At 41.5% G+C, this 13,293-nt stretch overlaps 1 protein-coding gene across 9 annotated transcripts in view; it reads right to left on the bottom strand.

Moving 5' to 3' along the window:
* The window catches only part of Lpp (LIM domain containing preferred translocation partner in lipoma), a 684,300-nt gene that overhangs the window by 609,434 nt on the left and 61,573 nt on the right, over positions 1-13,293 (bottom strand). For all 9 annotated transcript variants that reach the window (XM_029566751.1, XM_017799795.2, XM_029566752.1 and 6 more), the window contains one exon: positions 7,981-8,097. The gene's annotated coding sequence lies outside the window, so the exon portion shown is untranslated. The remainder of the gene's footprint in view (positions 1-7,980; positions 8,098-13,293) is intronic.

The following is a 13,293-nucleotide window of genomic DNA, read 5'->3' as shown; positions in this document are numbered from 1 at the left end:
ATCTCTGACATAAATTGGAACATTGTGGGTGTTCTAACCCCTTGGAAACAAGAAAGGCCCAGACAATGCTAACACCAGACCTTATCCTACTTCAGAGGCATTCAGAATCTGAGGAGTCTTACACCTCCAACTCAAGCCTTCCAATCCTTAGCTCAGCTTCTCAGCTCTTTCAATCAGCCTATGCACATAAACGTGAAATTAGAATGCAGTCTTTAACCCTCTACATCTGAGATTTGAGGTTTGCGCAACAATTTGCTATGTGGTCTACAGGAAGACACAGAGTCAATAAACCAAAGAATCCCAGAAGGTAAGACAAAAGGATTACTTTATTTATTTGCTTGGGGTTTTTTTTGTTGTATGGGGCAAATCTGCAGAGGCCAGAAAACACCTTAGGGTGCCATTCCTCCTCAGGCATCATCCTCCTTGTTTTGTGAAACAGGGTCTCTCACTGGCCTGGGCCTCACCCAAGCAGGCTACGTCGGCTGGTCAGTGAGCCTCAGGGATCTACCCACCTATTCCCCTCCAGTGTAAGGATTACAAGTGCATGCTACCACACCCAGCTTTTTTACATGAGTTCTGGGAAACCAAACTCCGGTCCTCACACTTACACAATGAGCACTTTACCAACAGACCCCTCCGAAAACTTTTAAGTTGTGTAGTGCCACCAGCCACATGACCTCCTGTATGCCTTCTCACTTCTCTGACCATAACCATGGGCAGATATTGCTAAATGTCCATGGCTTAATCAGCCTTGGGATGCTTCTTAACACAACCCAAGGAGACACTGCCAATGCACTATTTGACCATGGAAAAATGAAACACAAACCACCCATTCCTCAGATGAGGAAAGTTGAGGCCCAAGAAGAAACCACAAGCTGCCCACATTTCAGTGTTAGGAGCTAATTTAGAAGAAGGAAGTCCATTTCCTTGTTCTCTTAAACTACTTTTCTTCCATTAAGTTGGATATTCTGTGCCTATTCTCTGCTATCGTATTAAGCTCTGAGAAGTCCAAATCAAGGGGGCAGAAGGTTCAAGAAGGTTGGTAGGAAAGGTGCTCACTGGCCTATAGAAGGGTGCTATGTGTAGGAGTCACTGCAGAACACCTTTGTGTAGAAGAAAACTCGGGATCAGGGTGCGTTCCAATGGGAGAAGCGCACTGTCGAGGGAGAGCTGAGGAAGGTGGCCATGGTGATGGGCAGCAGCAGCTGCAGTAGACCACAGAGGGGCAGGGTGGGGAAGTGACCAAGACAAGCAGGCAAGGTCAGAAGAGTAGAGCAGAGACTTTGGTCAGTTCCAAATGAGCTTTGTAAAATTAACTTCATGTCCTTAAAACTCAAAAAAGGGAAAGGAGATAAAAGATAAAAGTCAAAAGCAAATCTCCATTCCCAATGGGGGCAAAACCTTGCTGTACACTGTATTACAGGAATACTTTCATTATGTAAAAGCCTATTTTGTTTTCAAGTCATTCATAGATTACATCAGAGTGGCTACAGCTGTCTCATACCTTATTATAAATAAATCACTAGCTTAATCATAGAATGAGCCAGGACAACTGATTTAAAAGGAAAATATTAGATCATTTTTAATAACTGATATAACTCAAGTCATTTGCTATTGAAGTCAAGTGAGGTAATCTCATCCTAAAGACGTTCAAGGAGGAACCAAGGAGGGTCAGAGCTGGGCAGATTAGAGCCAATGCCATTTAGAGATGCAGACGTGGTTGCTGGCACTTGTATGAGGCTTGTCCTTTGGCCTAGATGGTCTTATCATAAAAACACAACTTACTTAATTACTGACGCCCCAAAAGCCTCCCTCATAAAGAAGTTTATGAACATTTTTCCCAGAACTACTGTATTTCCAACTATCAGGAAAGATAAGCAACTCTTGATGTCTGAATTTACCTCTCAAGAGCCAACAAAGTAGATTATAAATGTTAAGACTTCTGGTTATCCAAGAAAACATAGAATTTGTGGTGACTGACATGCAAGTGCTTCCGGCTTCTTCCTTGCCAGAGGGACAGTGCAAAGTGAAAATACTGAGACACAAGGAAAGAACTGAGGTGATTTCCAGCTAAGAATTACACATGATCAAGAGGAAAGAAAACTGCTACATCGGCTACCTAGCAAACACCACACTCCAGAAGCACTGCAAGTATACAAGGCTGTTTGTGAGCACAGCACCTAAGAATCAAAGCCAGGTCTTTATAACCCATGATTTTCAGATGTGAAAGCAAGTTTGAGACTAAGTGACTTAAATAAGATTCTGCAGATAATATGCAGTCTTTCTACTCTAAATTCTGTTTCATTCACTCTACTAAAATTCTATTTCTTACTATATGATTTCAATAAAAATGAAGTGATGGAAAAGAAATACTTTTAAAGCACTAAGTGCATGAGAGAGACAGGCAGAGAGAGAGACAGAGACAGAAACAGTGAGAGTTGAAAGAGACCATGTCACAGAGAATAGTATTAACATTCTGGCCAGTGGCATTTTTAATGTTTTCTCCTCGGCTGTGCTATAGGCTACTAGTAAACTTGTCCCTGTTTTTAAATCTCTCATTTCCATTAATTTTTTTTAGAAGCAATTCAGGTGAACACCAAGAGAACTTGATACCTTCTATAAAATGATCTGCTGAGCCTGTTTTTATGAAAAGACTTATTTTGGTAGGGAAGAGAGATGGATGCCCTGGAAAGAAACTTTCTACCAGACAGAAGGTATTGGATGAGGTTTCCTGTCTGATCCCGTCAGCCTCACAGCAATGTTGTACATCAGCTCTCTGTTCCAAATGCAAATGGTATTCAGAACTACAGAGACACAATGTCTAAGCCAAGGAATACTGATTTATGCAACTTTTCAGGACACAGTATGACCCAACAGAAGCAGCACATCCCTGAAATGTAATGGAAGGGATAAGATGAAGGCTCAAGGTGCCAAATTTTGACCTACTTTCACCTAATCTGTTTCTGGGACAAGAGAGGTTAGTAAGAGAACTGAAAACATGCCTAAAGGATGCTTTCAGACTCATTACAAAGCAGAGAAGGGCGGCCAGGTGGGAAGGGAACACTGAGAGGAGTTTTATGACTCCCCCCCTGCACTACCCACTGAAGCAAGTCTGTTCCCTCGCCTGCTCATCTATACAGCAAAGGGCTCAAGCAAGAATTCCAGTCATTTCCAAAGTAGCTCTAACTGCTGAGGAGAGCAAAAATGTAAAGGTGGGGAAGGATAGCATTAATAGAAAACCTGTGACTTTCCTCTGAGAATTCATGCCAATTTTGCATTCTGTACTGTTGTATATCAATGTTTTCATTATGACTTTAAATGGAATTTTCCATCAAAGAAAGTTTCTAAGTAAAACTGATGTACATAGGTATGCCAAGTGTATCCAGTAGCCTCATGTAACCCCTTTCTCACCCTAGCACATGCCGTGTAACCTGGAAATCTGTGGCCAGCAGCCCCTCAGATGGTCCCATTCTGGGAATCATTCCATCATGTGATATCTCCCTTTGCCAGTGAGCTGGATGTGGTATAGCACTTAGCAAAGAGAATGAGGCAAAGAGAATGGTGTGTCACCTCCAGTGTTGGTGATGAAAAGACTGTGGCTTGCACCTTGGGAGTCCCTCTGGCTCATTCTGACAGAAGCCAACTGTCTAGGGAGTATGCCCTGTGGATAGACCCACGTGGCAAGGAATGGAAGTCCTCAGACCAGCAACCTGCAGGGGGTTGAATCCTGCCCATGATCATGTGACTGACCTTGAAGATGACACTGCAAGATCAGCAACACGCTGCCTGCAACCTCGTAAGAAAGCTGAAGGCACCATCTAAGTTGTCCCCAGTCCCTAACTTGCAGAAACTATGGAGTAATAAATGTGTCCTGTTTTAACTGGTAAGTTTAGGGAAATCTGTTACATAGAAACAATAATTGATCATACTACATCAGAGATTGAAATGCCCCATCCTGGAAGGTTCTCCCCATTTTTTATGAAGCCAAGGAAGCAGATGCTGAAAGATGAAAGCCTTACCTGCCCATCATATTTCGGTATCATCTATACCTATTCTTAGACATTGGCCAGCCTCCACTGACCAAACTGTGGTCACAGGCCCACCCACCCTACCAACCACCCAGCTTATTTTAGTGATAAGAGTCCTGCCTCCTGGAAACTTTGCCTGTGTTCATGTTCCTAATCCTCTCTACTCTCCACAGTCCTTTTCTAGCTCCTGTGAGATCTGACGCCATGACAAATCCTAGTCTCCCAAGTACCCATCATGAGGCTTGAAAAGCATTTTTGATAAATAAAAGTACTCTAAGCAATCACCTTCCCAGTGTGTGCTACTCTCTTCTATATGAATCTTTCCTCAAAGTTACAAGCTTCTCAGGATCAGGGAGTATACCTAACTCACCATAGTCACTAATGACTCAAACAGTGATCTGGGCATGTAGCTCAGTGCAGAGAATTTGCCCATCAATACAAGGTCATGTGTTCAATCTTCAGCACTGAAGGGGAGAAGAGAGGTGATGAAGTTACCAATATCCAGAAAAATACTGGAATCAGGGAAGAAAACAGATACATTCCCTATGAACCAGAAGTAGGTGTCTGGCAGCTGACTACAGATTCCTTCAGAATCAGACATCTTCTATCACACAGTAACCCAATGAGGGAGAACTCAGTCAGCAACAACCCTGATCTCCTAGGACCATTCCAAGGAAGATAAAGTGGTATCCCCACTGTACAAAAAGCAAAGAAATAGAAGGCTGAGGAATTGGAAGGAGGGATGAAAAGGGAGATTCGTTCACTTTTTACCTTAATGGACAGTAAACATACCTCCTACAAGATGCCCCTGAGCTACATAAAGAACCAGACTTTCAGGAGACTGCATGGGCCTCTCTGTTCAGACCCAGTAAGTTCCCTTGTAATTTGTGATGCAAGTAAATAAAAATAAAATCTGCCTTAGCAGATGGTAACAAATTCTCAGAAACCACCTGGCCAAGTAATTGCAGAAAGCCAACGCATACGCCTCTAACGGAAGTGACCGATGTTTTGCTTCCGGCAGAGACTAATACCTGGTAGTTCTTAAGACCAAAAAGGAAATATTAAAATCGAAAGTCCTTGGCCACAATCAACAATTGTACAATGATATCCAAAGAGGGAAACAATTTCCTTCCTGACTCCCACTTGGCCAGTCATACTTGACACAGAAGGCATGATTATCCAAACGAGTAAAGCAAGAATCCCACAGACTATACTGTACCTTTGCTGGAGTCTCTCAAGCATTGAACTGCCCACATCTCTGAATCTACCTCCTGACAGCTCTCACTGCCCCAGACAAAAACAAATGTGAAAATTCACAATACATACTCTACTTCAACTTAAAGGACAAGAAGGCTTCAGATCCAGCTTCTTTCTGAGATTCAAGACAAGCTAGCATTCATCTGGTCTTAGGGTGGGCAGGGGACTGGGCTTCAGGGAAGGATCTATACCAAACATAAATACTATGTTCTAGGCACAGTGCTAGACACTTAATTTACATTATCTTACTTTTCTTTAGATTTAGAATGAATCTTTAAAGAAGAAAACAACTGCAATAACCTATCGTGAATGGGTTGTACTTGACAAATTAGTAAACAGACTAGCATCTACCAACAGATTTTGTAAGAGGCAAGCATACAAAGAACATTGTCTGTAATTCTGAGATTTGGAAAATGAGAGCAGAGAGAGCCTGTTTTTCTAAGGCTGCCCATCTAACACTTGGCAGGCTTTCTGTTACCCCATCCTGCCATATTCCACCTTTTCATGTGCTTACAGAAAATGCCTACAGTTACACTCATCCCAAAGCCTCTTTCTGAGCAACCATTTGTTTCACCCTCACAAAGTCATGCTGCCCATGACTACAATTCCTGTAACTGTTCAACTGACTCAGCCAGGCCTACGAAAGGTACACTCACAACCTTTAGATTTATTCTTCTATGCATGAAAATGTGTAGTGCACCTGTTATGTGCAAGACACCCCTCTAGACTATGGGACACACAAGATCAAGAAACACTGTCCTTCTGACTGGGCTTTAGAGTCTTGGAGGTCAAGATCCTATATGCCCCAGCATCCTGCATTCTCTACAGTCTCATTCTTTTAACAGTTCTTGCTGGCATATCAATTTGAGCCTTGCAGCACCTTTGTATGGAGTCCAACTGGCTAACATCCCTTTCAGAAGCTGAGGCAAGAACTAAAGCTTGACACACTAATGAGGCCCGAGGGAAGTCATGACTTCTAGTCCTCTCTCCCAAACAGTATGCTTGTTCTGAGAAGCCACTTCATCTCCACTGTGTGGCTGCCATGAGATTTGGATGGGACTGTCGTCTCTAAATTCAGCTTTAGGAGAGCTCTGCTGCATGTGTTCCAAGTAGCATAGTCCCATCCACTTGGCTTCAGTGACTGTTTCTGCAAGGTGCAGTAACAGAAGCTTTTGTGAACATGGCAACAAGGCTCTCTCCCCTCCAAATACGTAGGCAGATGTCTTATAGCCTGGCAACAGTGAACAGCTATCTCCTGACCCTAAGGTAAATACTTTGAAGGTCATGAAAGCAACAACCAGAAAGGGCAGAGCCAAGAACACTGCAGAGCAGCAGAGCTAAAATCCTGCTCAAGTTGTACCCGAAGCCTACCTCACTTCTGAACCAGGAATTCTAGGTTTGCAAGACTATCCTTCCACCTTGTTCTGAATACCATATTCCATTCATTGTAATCCAAGGCGACACCAGTATTTCAGAAGACAAAAATCACTGTTGGCTCATAACTAGCTTCTGGATAATGAGACCTTCTGAGCCTCTTCCAGCTTACGTATTGCTAAGACAATCTCTCTATGCTGTCATTATATACTTGATAACTTTAAATTCAAGTTCAAAGAGCCATATTCACCATACAGAAAACTCAAAAGAGCTGAAACAGGTAAGAAAGGTTGAAACAATAAGCCGGGGGAAAAGAGTCAAGCTGTGTTTGAGATTTTAACAGTGAAACGCTGAAAAGTCAAAGTCAAAGAGTGCCAGCCATCTACACCATGCAGACCAACCGTGTGAGGAAAGCAGGAATACAATGAAGAAGAAAATACAAAGCAACAAAACACAAAGGCAGATTTCAGTCACATTGCCAAGTGAAGTTAGGGTTCTTTTTTTTCCCCAATCACAACATCTATTGTGTTTTGAAAAAAGACACAACCCACATGGTGAGGCATTATTATTTATGTAGTTTAATGCCAATGTTTGTATGCACACAGGGATTGACCTTCAGCAGGGAGACCACAGAATTACAATCACAGGAAGACTTAGCCAGAATCCATTTTCCCTCAGCTCATCACCAGGGCATGCCATTCCACAGATTCCTTGCACCACATTCACTTTACCTGTGAAACACAGAGGCACTGAAAGACAGCTAATTTAATCTGACCACTCCTTTCCTCTCCAAGAAAGCAACAAGAGTCACACTGAGATTGCAATGGAGCATTAGCAGGCCCAGCAAAACAAAGCCTCCCACCCTCTGCCAAGGCAAATTTAGCTTCCTCAACCTCCAGAAGGTGAGGGAAAAATAAAATGAGATCATAAAAATGTACCTTACATATGAATAAACAAGAAACGCTCGCTAATGCTGTTTTCTTTCCTCACAACTGCCTGTATCACTAGTCCCTGACATTTTCATTTTGGCCTTTCAATTTCAACAACACTTCATTTCATGCCAATGGAGAAAGAAGGAAGCCATACAATTACTGGCAAGCTGAAACCAGCATCACTTTGAGTCTTCCTTCAGTTACTCAGCATACCACCTGCCTGTCTTTGCTTTGCCACACATTACATTGGCATTGTCTTATCTAGCCTGTGGCCATGAAATCAGACTTCTCTAGTTCTCAATTCCTGTTATTAGCACCCATGATTTTTAAATTCCTTAAAGCATGCATATTGCTGATGAAAGAGATGCATCTTTCTGTGTAGGACTCACCAACTGAGGAAAAATGCCTGCCCTCCGACGAGTGCGCGGTGAACAGTTACAAAAGCACTAGATAGGGAATCAGATGACCAACTGTCTCCACTTATGCTTCACAGCCTGTATTGCCACCTGTGGAAAGCAGAAAACAAGATTGTTTATCAATCTCTGGGGTCTTCCCAGCTTCAGAACTTTCTAGGTTCACAGTGTCTCTAAGCAGAGCATACTGGCATGAGGTCTAATTGACAGACTGGCTTCTAAACCACAAACCTCCAGCCAGCACCAAACACTCTTGTGTCACAAATTTGTTTCAAATGATAGAGAAAGAGAATTCTGGGGCCTCCATCTTCACATCTCAGGAAGTAGCTTCACCTACCTAACGGAAGTACAAGAAGGGGAGAGGACAGAGAGAGAAAAAGAGAGAGAGATCAAATAGATATAATTTAAGGATATTAACAGATAAATTTTAACTACATCAAATACAAACACAAGTTTCCAACTAAAGACTTAGTGCCCTGTCAGTTTTAATTTCCTTACCTGTGAAATTGGAACTAGTGAGGCACAGGGAGATGGAAAAATCTCAGTACTTCTAAGTAAAGCCTTAGTATGGGCTTATTTCTTTGAGAACTATGACTCTTGGGATTATGCAACGTGTATCTAGGGTAAGTGGGCTGTTATAAAACTTGTCCTTGGTATAGGGAGGAGAGGCACACAGAGCAGAAAAACTACCACTCTCATTCTCATTAGAGTGACTTTGAGCATTTCTAACCAAACACGTAATTGGTTCATGTATACTGTCTTAGTCTTCACATCCTTGTATAAGTAAGCTTAGACTTGGAAAAGACATTAAAAATTACTTACTCCAACTTTTCAACAAGAAGAGAATTGAAGGCCAGAGTACAGAGATGGTCATTCAATAAGCCCATCACTAGTGACAAGGAGTCCAGGACTTGATCCAGTGGACCTAGTTACTGCCCATGTTAACAGGGACACAGACTGAGCCCAAGAATCTGTCTTGGGTTATACACTCAGGCTGGAGGCAAGCTCTCTTAATATATTCCAACAACAGAAAATGGAATTTAATGAGGATGAGCCCACTGAAGTAGTCAGTTTCCTGAGAGCTTATGTTTACCAGAATATCAGGATTATCAAAAACATTTTCACTGAAGGTACAATTTAAAATGGGTTGTTAAAAGTCCAACTTTAGAGTTCTGGACAGTGAAATGTGATAGAAAGGAAGAAAAAAAAAAAAAAAAAAAAAAACAGCCCCCTCAACCCAAAGCCCCATAAAACCAAAGCTCCCTTATGCAAAGAGAGAGAAATTAGAATCACACTTTGGAATTATCCAAAATGCAATATGTTGGGATAGCTTAAAGTTTTTCCACTTCTGACCCCTTTTCTCTAAAGAAAATTTCACACAGACATATAAAATAGGTACATAAATATTTACTTGTAGTAAAGCATAAAGGAATTTATTTTAAAATGGTTATTTTGTGTGCCACTTATTAAGGATGAAAGCTAATTTGCATACTAAAAAAGAAGAGACAACTCAGAACAGTTTCTTCAACAGCAACAAAGGGCTCTCTGCCTGAAAGACACAGCCATCCACCTGGGCCCTGGGGGAGCAGCATTTACACGCTCCCTAGCTTCCCTCCATGAGCCAATGAACGTGGCCTCCCTTTCCCATAGGCAACTTCTCCTTTAATAATTTTTTCTCTCTTTCCATAAAGAGAACAAGCAGCTTTGCTAAAGAACCGCTATGAGATGATTGAAGTTCCCATGCAAACAAACCATTAGCAGAGTTCAAATGCAATTTAAATTACCAGTTGTTAAAGTGCTCCTCAATTTCACAGTAAGTTTCCAAGGAGAATTATATGCTATATACTATTTAATTGGTTGTTTTCTATTTTTTAACATCCATTTATTCCCCTCACTCTTATATTTCAGAAGTGTCCATAAGAGCTTCCCTTTTAAAAATTATGCATTGTCGAATAGATTAAATCAAAAGACTGAAAAGTATCAGAGAAAACAGCTGCTGGAATGTGCAGCTCAGCAGAAATTGACAGTTTGAAGACCACAAAACATGCAGCATTTGAAAGCCATAGAAATCACCTAGTAGCACCCACACTCTTTACAGATGAAGTCAATAAGGCACAGAAAGTGCAAGGAGGGGCTGGTCTGTAATCCTCTCCCTGCTCAGTGATACATGCAAGGGAGGACGTGTGGCTCCCAGTTTCCAGCCCTCAGACACCCTTTTCACATGGTGTCTGTAAGTACCAGAAGACAGTGGGAAATAGTCAATGAATTTCATTTGCCACTTATATTTTTTAATGAAAAATACAGAACTTTCTTCAAATATACTCCTGACCTCTAAAGTGGAACTAGATAATAGTAAATGCCTTCCCCAAAGAGAAGAAAAGAATTAAAGGCCAATGAATGAGTGCAAAGGAGCAGAAGCAAGCACATTCTTAGCAGGAAAGTCAAGACAGCTACCTAGATTCATTAAACAGCTTAGGGGACATCAAGCCATTGATCTGTCTTACCCAGAATTAGCAGCTGCCCCTAGAAAAAGAAGATACGAGGATAAAGAATAAACAAGCTAAAGTAGGCATGTCACCTTTGTAAATGGAAGAGATGTCAAGAAGTCATTATGAGTACAATTCTAAGTCCAAGGCTTTTAAATTAGACTTGTGTAAATGATTTTAACCTCTCTGAGCTCAAATGTCTGTCTCTGTTTGCAAAACAGAGCTGATGTTACCTGCCCATCAGGATGCAGGCAACCGTTTCTTGGAATTCTGAATCCTGCTCATGCAGTATAGCGACCACACACTGAGCATTAACGCATGCTCACCTCCTTCCAAGGTTTCTAAAATGTTCCATAGTTCTATGGTTACAATGAATTTGGACTAAACTAAGTAGTAAAAATCATTTATGTTCTCTAGGTCTTTAGATATGGTATGTTCCCTGAAAGTAAATTCATTTATATTATCATTTCAAAAATAAAATACATGAAAGCTCATACATGTATTTTCCTTCAAATGCAAAGTTTTTGAAAGCACTCCTTTTAAAAATATGTCCACCAGCTATAGAGCCTATGTACTGTAACAATCACCAGCCCAGCAAGATATCCCTAATGGTACAAGAGTAGCACATTTATCTTGGGGTAACCAACAATTGTCTAACAGAATTTAAGGCCTGCTCAATGGGAGGAGGGGGTAGAATTCAAGTCCAGTACTGTAAACCTAACCAATTATCCATGGCTGGAGAGGCCACAGACTCTAGGGAAAAGTCTACTACTGCCATTTCCCTAAATCAATACAATCTCTGTGTAGCTCTCATCACTCATCAAAGAATTTTCTTTTTGCAATAGATGGGGACATTTACAGTGAGTCACAATTGGTCAAAATGCAGAGAATAAGTGACATGGGATGTCAAACCCCAACTGGTACATCTACAATGTAACCCCTACAACTAAGGCTCAGGAGCATCACAGAACAGTGGAAAGACTGTAAGAGCCAGAAGACCAGGACACCCCCTGCTAGAGAGTATCTTCTAGACATGAGAGGGAAGGTACACCCATGAAATCTCAACAATATGGTTTCCTAAATAAGACCTACATAATGACCATACCAGCTGAAATGATGTGGGTGGGGGGAAATTTCCAAGGTCATACCTCTAGATGAAACGCTACAGGCAATCAATGCTGCTGAGAAGGCAACATGGGAGGAGTTGGAGGGGGGAGAGGAAGAGGTAGAAATGATGCATATACTTTTCTCACATATGAAACCCTCAAAAATTACAAAAATTAAATTTAAAACAAGATAAAAATTTTAAAAGGAGACAGTGATTTCCAAATCCAGTTTCAAATCAGATATTAATAAAGCTTCAGCATCATGTCCAAATCTTATTTAAACTTCCCATCAACACTGAGAAAGGTTTCCCAATTATACACTGAAAAGTGCAGATTGGAATGTAGACTAAAGACTCGGGGCTAATAAGCCATGACATGAACCAAAGACTTCAAACTCTAGTTCCGTGACATGAGTCTTACTAATCACAGTTACAAACAGACTATGGACATTTATTCTTCTTCTCAGGGCAAAAATATACCTAAAAAACCCCTACCATTTTCACACTTCAAATTGCTCTGGTATAAAAATAATGGCATTTTATTAAAAAATAGTTCATATTAACAACATGTGAAAGTGTTGTGAATTCAACCTTGTTGTTAAGTTTTTAAGTGAAATAAAAACTCAGAGACCTGGCATTAATCAGACATCAACAAGTATCCAAAACAAGTCTGAGAAAGGTTAGTCATGAGACACCATCAGATCAGTTCTAGAACAGAATTCAGATAGCTGGACTCTTGATCAAACAAACCCTGAATAAGCCTGATGTTGACTTCTGGAGCTCCTCTGGAACCACTGTTAGATAAAATGATGCCCAGACATTTGCTAGCAGCTCGGTCTTTGACAAGGTAGTATTGGACCTGGCAGACATAGGTGTTGGGTTTGATGTATCTGGAGCTCCTGGAGAGCTCATTCTCAATGGAGAGGGGCTAGAATACACAAGGCAGGATAAAAAGACTGCAAACATCCATGCCACATCCTCTTGAGGGCCTGGATGTTCTCTGAAAATGATGCACCTTCTAAACTAAGCCTGAATACTCAAGAGGGTTTCCATGTATGAAGAGGAAGAAAATAGGCACAGAGAACGCAATGAGCTCAGGCCTCAAGGAGAATGAGCTCAGGGTATTCTCAAGGAAAGTGACTAATCTTATGAGGCCAGTGGCACAAGGCTAAAGGGATATAGCAGGGCATGAAGCTGAAGAGAAATGCTACAACCAGAACATTCAGGACTTTGTATCCAGGGCTAAAGCACTTGAACTGTAAGACTCACAGGGACTGTCTTTGGGGGAATGCACAAAAGAGAAAGTGAAATGGCTGAGCCATTGTATGAAATCGTTCCCTTTCGTGGTCAGCCTCCCGTCATAGAAAGTCGTGAGGACGTAAAGGAGAGTTTCTCAGAGAAGATGGCTCCACAGTTGACCCTAATCTGCAGCTCCACTAATCCCGTTCTTCAAGCTCTACAACTCTTATCCACAGTTCAGACAACATGGAACTCTCCAGAAAGAAACCCTTATGTCCCAAGCAAGATCACCATTCTACCATGAGGAAGAGCCAGGACTATACACCTCCTAAATGGCTGAGACAGACTCTAAACTCCCCTATCTCTCAAGAAGCAGAGGCCCTGTCCAACTCGTCACTGTGTGTACTGAGCGCCTCACAATACACAGCTCCTTCCTGGCCAGTCTAGCATAACACAACT

The sequence above is a fragment of the Nannospalax galili genome, unplaced genomic scaffold, assembly GCF_000622305.1.
Source record: "Nannospalax galili isolate Female #2095 unplaced genomic scaffold, S.galili_v1.0 scaffold559, whole genome shotgun sequence".
In the NCBI taxonomy this organism is placed as follows: Eukaryota; Metazoa; Chordata; class Mammalia; order Rodentia; family Spalacidae; genus Nannospalax; species Nannospalax galili.
Note: the sequence above shows the minus strand (reverse complement) of the source record. Positions and strands in the feature narration are given on the sequence as shown.